Genomic DNA, 7,356 nt, shown 5'->3' on the forward strand with positions numbered 1-7,356 from the left:
CCCCCTCCAGTCCCCGGGCCTGAACCCCAGCGCCTCAGCCCATGACTCAGCCTCTGGGAAAAGGGGAATAAACACCATTAAAAAAATCATGAGGTGCCTGGCCGGCCGCGCGTGCTTGCTTTCGTTGTGTCTTTAACTTCCTTTTTGTTTTTTTTTTGTTCTTTCCAGGTTTTCTGGCTTTTCTCTCTTCCCTGGGGAGGTGGGGGGGGGACACCCCTGAGCCAGCAACTCCCCGAAACCCTGCTGAGTGCAGCCCCTCCCCAGCCTGGCATGGTGAGGGCTCAGCCTGCTAGAAGCCCATGGCTGCTCACGGAACTTGGCCACCCACCCGCTGTCACCAGTGGGGTTTAATTTTGCAGCCACGTCCACGGCAATGTCGGCAGCCCCCCCAGCCCCATGCTTCTCCCTGGCCCCAGGACACCCCCAGTTTGGGGGGACTCATCCCTCTGGGCTGGGGTTTTTTGGGGGAGACAGGCATATCCTGGACCATAGCTTGTTTGGGAGGCACCAGCGGGGGGTGCCAAGCCAGATATGCCCCCCCCCTCAAAATGCTACTGTGGTGGTACCGGGTCACCTACAGCAATTGAGGATGATGCTGGTGCTGGGCAGAGCCCGGGGGAGGGGGCACTGGCCACCAGCAGACCCTGAGGTCCCCCCCACTGCAGGATGCAGGGCCGAGCATCGGGGAGTGCCAGGACCAGCTCTTTGCCACCCCCGGGGTGTCATGGCAGGGCTCAGAGGTGCCACCCCGCCAGCTTGGGAGGCGGCGGACGGAGCTAATCTCTGCGCCATTTGCCCCGACTGAGCTATTACAGCCACGAGACCAGCTGGGGAAAAAAAAAAAAATCGGATTTACAGATGCTTTCCCTTCCAAGTCCTGAGGGCTAGGGGTGTTTGTTTTCTGCTCTTGCTTGTGCCCAGCCTTGGGGACAGGAAAGCAGCGACCTGTGGGATGAGCTGGGCACTGATGGGATGGGGGACCCCTGGCTTTTTGTGGTGGGGTCCCTGTCCCTCGCCCGCCTCCTTCATGTTCATGCAACTTCTGGAAAATTGCTGGCTCATGTCGCCGGCACCTCGCTCACGCCATCTCCTCCCTGCTCTCCCTCCCTGAGCCTCTTCCATCCTCCCACAGCCTCACGCAGCATCCCACTGCCCCGGGTCTGTGCCTGCTGCCCCCCGATTGCGGTCCATGCCGAGTGTTTTTAGGGGGTACTTCTGCCCTGGGCTGCGTCTCATCCCACCAGCTGTCCAAATTGCCATGCCTTGGTCAAGCCGGGGGTATCAGGAAACTTGCCGCCTTCTTGTGGGACACAGCACAAGGTTTTCCAGAGCGATGGCTGGGGGCATTGGCTGAACCTGCTGGGTCCCGTTATTTCGGCCAGTCTCCGCTTTCCTCCTGCCCTGCGGGCGCATGGTCAAGGCGAGAGCCACTGACCCTGAGTCAGCAAAACCCAGCACCCTCCCGGCCCCGCGGCGCTGTGTGACTCAGCAAAACCCTGCACAGTTCTTTTTGGGCAAGGGGCCAAGGTGTGGTGGGTCCCCAGCATCTGTAGCCCAACCCGGGAGGAATCACTGTTGCCATGGGCTCTGGCTCGGGGGTATCCTCCTCTTGTTGCCCTGGGTACCGACAGCCCCGGCGCTGAGTGCCCGTGGGCGGGAGCGGGTCAAACATAAACTAACCCAACCCAACCGCAGTCCCACCCAAGCAAACTCACCCTCCCCAAGGGCTCTAAACCCCTTTGCAAATGTGCTTTGCAGACAAAAGGGATAGTCCTGACGTCAGGCCCGGGGCTCCTTTACACCTTTTCAGGCTCTCCTGGAGCCCGTGGTGGAGCCGGTGAGGTACCAGCCCTCCTCCATCCTCTTTGAAGTGGTGGGGAAACCATAGCTGGCTGGGCAACGTGCACCTGGCCCCCAGGCTGGGGCACCTACAGCAGCTCCTCCACAAGCGTTTCCAGTCTGGCCAGTCTCTTCCAGCATCCCGTGGCTACGGAGCAGGGTCTGGTGTGCAGGGATGGGCTGGTGAGGATGGCATGCCATGCAAGCCCCGTACCACCACGCACTGCAGAGCAAAGTCTTTCAGCAGGGTCAAGCAATCCAGACCCAGTCTGCGTCTGTTTTTTTAATTCCAAGGGATTAAGGGCAATATTTGCTGTTAGCAAAGCTGTTACAAACGAGGCTTTGCTTGGGCTTCGTGGTAGCAGGGCTTGTCTCTGCATCTGGAGCTGCTGTCATACAAGCGTGAGAGGGTCACTGCTTTTAGATGTGCTTCTCTAAGCGACTTACGTGTCTATTGCACTGGTGAGCTCAGACACTTCCCAGTGGTTTATTGGGAGAAAGGGAGGATGGGGCTGTGTCGGGGAATGTTACAATACTGATCCTCTCCTGGGTGCTCACAGGATGGGAAGGGACTGGGGGGCTTATCCCCAGAGTGTTTAATTCATCTCCAGCCCTTGACACTGGTGATTTCAGAGCTGACTCTGCTGTGCCTGCACGCTGTGGGACTGGTGGCCCCAGCAAGGAGCCAGGATTTCTGCATTTGGGCTCCCTTAGCACCTCTGTGGGATGTTTGCCCTGATGTCAAGGCCTTGAGAGGAGCAGCAGGGATGTTTAACCAGGAGCTGTTTGCGGAGCAAGACCCGGAGTGCCGTGGCTGAGGCATCTGGAGCAGGCAGAGATGTGCGAGAGACAGCCAAGGGACCCGTCCCTCCTTGCTCCTATTTTCGGTATGGTGGATGAACCCCTTTCCTTGCTGTTCTGTCTCCCCAGCCCCCTGCATCCCCCGAGCTCCAGGGGGTGAGCTGGAGCACCATCGCCGGCGGCCACGGCTGTGGGCGTGAGGTGACACGCCCCTGGGAGCGGGCCATGCTTTCGCAACCTTGATCTCTGCCAGAGAGGATTCCCAAGGGGGGGGTTGTCAAATGACTCAGCCCTGACGGCTCCCATAGGGAGGTGCACCCCAGCCCCAGGAGATTGGGGTCCCCTCCGCAGGTGACACCGGGGTGTGCCACCTGCCCTTTGCCATGTGGACGGGCACCTGACTCCACTTAGTTTCAAACACTTTATTTTCTGGGGGGGCTCTTGCAACTCCCCCACCTGCAGTCTGGCAGCAGTCTAGCAGGGGTGCTACAGCAGCCTCTTTCTCCTTACATTTGGCTGTGCATTTGCCTTCGCCCTTTCCTCCACAGGTTTTTTTTTCATTTATTTATCACAGTGGTAGCCAATGCCCCAAACTGCAATGACCTAAAGGGCAAGGAAAGCTTCAGTTCAGAAACACCAATTATTTTTTTGCCAAGAGGTGTTAAATGCAAAGCTGTGGGTGGGATTTCTAGAGGATGAATGTCTTCTTCAAATTCAGAAGAATGCGTTCGGGATTTTGCAGCTCACTGCTAAAGGAAAAAAGAAAACTATTCCTCGGTCTGAGCTGAGCTGAGCAGAGCCTACAGGTGCACAAGCCCGGGCAGGTCTGGTTGCAAACACCCTGACTCCAACTCAAGGTCCCTGTGCCGGCGTGAAGCTGCTGGATGGAGCTAATTAGTGGAGCCTGATTCACAGCCCCGAGCCCCCGAGTGAGGCGGTGTTAAATTTTTCCTGGCACAGTGCCAGGACCTCGCCCACGCCAATGCTGTTTCCTAAATTGACGTACAGTTTGCAAGGCAAGGGTGCATTTTCCAGCAGCACTGGCACGTCCCAAATTACACCCTTTTTCTGGGTGACACCTGCAAAACCAAACCTGAAGGTGCTTTGGTAGCAGCTCCGGCTGATGGGAAACCCGGGAGCAGGGGAGGGGTTGCACTGAGCACGGCAAAGGGACTCATTCAGGCCCTGGCCACCATGTCCCAGTGCTGCAGGCGCTGGGGGAGATGTCCTGGGCATCGTGGGAGGTGGCGATCCCTGGTCTGTCGGTGCTGGCTGGCTGGGGCTGGTTTGGAGGCAGAGCTGGCCAGCAGCCTGCTTAAACATTTTTTGCCTGCCAGCATGGGCTGCAATGACCTTGGGGAGACGCTAAGTGGAGTTGCAAAAGGCTTAGGCTGGGTGGTAATTGTTCTCTTGGTGTCTCTCATGCCGCAAACACTGATCCCGGTGGCAGGCAAGGGCGGCTTGCCGGCAGCCAGGTGTCACGGCTGGGTGTCATGATGGGCCCTGAGCATGGCTCCACCCCATCAGGGCTGTTTGCAGCAGCCTTTGAGCATGGGGTGCTTTCAGCCCAGTGGACCTTCTCCATCATATTTTGCTCTTCCAGCCTTTCCCCTAGCTATTTTAAAAAAAAAAAGGCTTTATGCAGCAAAATGCTTATGGTCTTTAAGCCTGTGAGCTGCCCTGATGTCTTCACTAGGGCTTACTTGTACGCTGCTGTGCATTGCCACGCTGCTGCCAAACTCGGCATCACCTGTCCCTGCGTCCCACGCGCTCTGTGACCCTGCCCAAATCCCCACCACCCCCGCGCCTCCTGCCCGTTCCTGACCCCGCTCGGTGTCGGATGTCCTTCCGCATCCCCTGGCCTGTCCTCCCCCGCGGCTGGGGACACGCCTGGCACCCATCTCGGGGAGGAGGGGACCTGCCTCACCCTGGCTGCTGGCCCCGTCTGCTCGTTGGGGCAGGGATCTCGTGGTGTTTGCCTCATCCGAGTTATTTTGCAGCAGGCTGAAATTGCCGGGGACGGGCAACAACAACCCCGGCAGGCAACGGCAGCAGGCAGCATGACCGGCGGCTGACAGGATGGGGTGGTAAGTGGCAATGATGGCATCGATTCATCGACTCCCACGCCAGGATGTGATGGGGAGCACTGGGACCCAACTCACCTCGTTGCCCACCTTGAGCAATCCCTGCCACGGTCCTTGGGGCCATGCAAGCCTGGCTTGGGGCCAGGGGTATCAGCTCACAGGTGGGATCACCATGCACAATGCAGAGATGTGCCTCCAGCCTCATCCAAGCATGCCATCTATCTCATTCTCTTTGCCAGCACTAGATGCCATTTAATTATTTCCTTTAATTTCCAGCCAAAGTTGCCTCGAGAAGACCATCATTTATGCAATTACATCTCCTCCATGTGACAAAGCACAAAGCAATTGAGCCTTCTGGTCCTGGGAGGAGAGTGGGCTCGGAAAGATGAAGGTCAACACCCCTTGGTGACCCAAGGATCAGCTTAAAATTGCAATGTGTTTCCTTGGAGTGGGAGCAACCACCCAGCTCCTCTTTGGTGAATCAATCCTGACATCCTGAGGCAGGTGCTGCTGTGTGAATATGCTCATAAAGGCTCTTAATTCCCACCTATTTATTGTCACCTTTCTCCTAAGCACTGGCTTCACTTTCCACCGCAGCCAGCATTTTCCAACGTGCCTGCCTGGGGTTAAGATCTTGAATCCACATTTAAGCACCTCGGCAAACACAGTCTGTGGCTTTGCACACCACCTCTCTGAGCTTCTGCATGCAAAACACCCTGTTAATAATTATTTGCAGCATGGGACTTTGCATCTCAGCCTCTCTGGCTGTGAACCCCTGAGTGTTTCCCAAGAAGCTCTGTCACCGGTGTGGTTTAGGGTTAGGTCAAAAATGTGAAGATGCTTGCCCTGTGCTCGCGGCCAGAAGTGCTTGTAGGTTATGGGTGGAGGGAGGTGCAGGAGCATCCCTGGCGGACATCACAGCTGTGCCCGCGTCCTTTAGCCTCCAGCATCCTCTCCCACTGCAGCCAGGAGACAATAAAGCTGAACTGCTCAGGCATCGCCAATGCAGATGTCTGTTAGCAGCTAAATACCTGCCAATCTTCCCTCCCTGCAGCACCACCTTCTCATTAAAAAATTCTCTCTCATAGTGCTAAGTTGTTTTTTTTAGCATTGCAACCCTAAATTGGTGCAGTGAGTGGGGGCAGGTCAGTGCCCAGGGCATGCCTCTGGACAAAGGTCTCCTGCAAACTCCATGGGGCCAGCTGGCTGCAGCCTCAGATCCCTGGGGTCATGCACTGCCCCCAAAACAAGGGCTGCTTGTTTGGCACCGCTGGCAGAGCTGGGCTCATTGGAGGAAGCAGCCGGCCTGCCTGCAGCTGAGCAGAGTGGGGGCATCGCCCGCTTCCCTCCCTGCACTGGGAGGGTGTCATGGAGGTGTCCCAAGTAGTGGCAGGTCAGTGCTGGGGGGGACCCCGACACTGGGCAGCTTCAGCTGGGATGGCGCGGGGTTGCTGAAAAGCAATGGCCAGAATCAAGTGCAGGTCCTTGGAGCCCCCTTTGCACCTCGTTGCACCCCTTCGCACCCCTTCATTTCTTTTCCCAGAGTGGAAGGGTGTGAAACCCAGCAGGGCTCAAAGGGAGCCTGTCCCTGTGGGTGGCATGGTGGTGTGACCTGCTCCTGCCTTGCCCTGGCCCCCAAAACCTGAGATGGATATTAGAGAAGCATCCTGCAACCAGCCCCAGCAGCTAAACCCGCTTTGGACTGTAGCAGCAGCAGGCAACCCCTTGAAGGAGGGAGGTTAAAATGCCTCAGAAAACCAAGACCTGAGAAACATCCCAAGCATTAATGAACTTATTACAGATGCCTCTAAGACACAAACAACAAGTTTGCCCTTGCAGCAGGGGGTGAAGCTGCAGCAGTCCTTGCCAGAGGGTGTTTTGATGCTTTGGAGCAGGGCGATAAAGGGCAGTTTTGATGCTACACCTTGGAGCCATGGCCCAAAGCAGCTGCACTTGGCCCCATATGACGCAACCCCACAAACCCTGAGCTTCCTTCCTTTTTTTCCCATTTTGGGCACATTTCGCCCTGTCATGCCCTGCCGGGCTGACAGTGCTGGAGGAAGGCACGTGGCACCTTCCCGCTGCCTCAGCAGTTCACGCCCTGTGAAGGCTCACGTGGGCCTGTCCCACCACCCTTGACTCAGCTAATTCTCCCTCGGCCAAGGCGTTGACCGAGCTCCTGCTGGCAAAGGTGATGGGTCAGGGCAGCAGAGGATGTCTGGGACCACCACCACCACCGCTGGGTCCATGTCCCCACCACCAGTCGCCACCGAAGCAGTTGGCTGTGCACAGTGAGCCGGGCTGGAGATGGGTGCTTGGATCCCTGCACTGAGCCTGGTGGTATCTGACCTGCATAAAAGCGGGATCATAGAATCATAGAATAGTTTGGGTTGGAAGGGACCTCTAAAGGCCATCTAGTCCAACCCCCCTGCCATGGGCAGGGACATCTTCAACTAGATCAGGTTGCTCAGAGCCCCGTCCAACCTGACCTTGAATGTTTCCAAGGATGGGGCATCCACCACCTCCCTGGGCAACCTCTTCCAGTGTTTCACCACCCTCCGCGTAAAAAATTTCTTCCTTATATCTAGTCTAAATCTACCCCCCTTTAGTTTAAAGCCATTCTCCCTTGTCC

Source organism: Aptenodytes forsteri, unplaced genomic scaffold (genome assembly GCF_000699145.1).
Source record: "Aptenodytes forsteri isolate BGI_AS27 unplaced genomic scaffold, ASM69914v1 Scaffold8, whole genome shotgun sequence".
In the NCBI taxonomy this organism is placed as follows: Eukaryota; Metazoa; Chordata; class Aves; order Sphenisciformes; family Spheniscidae; genus Aptenodytes; species Aptenodytes forsteri.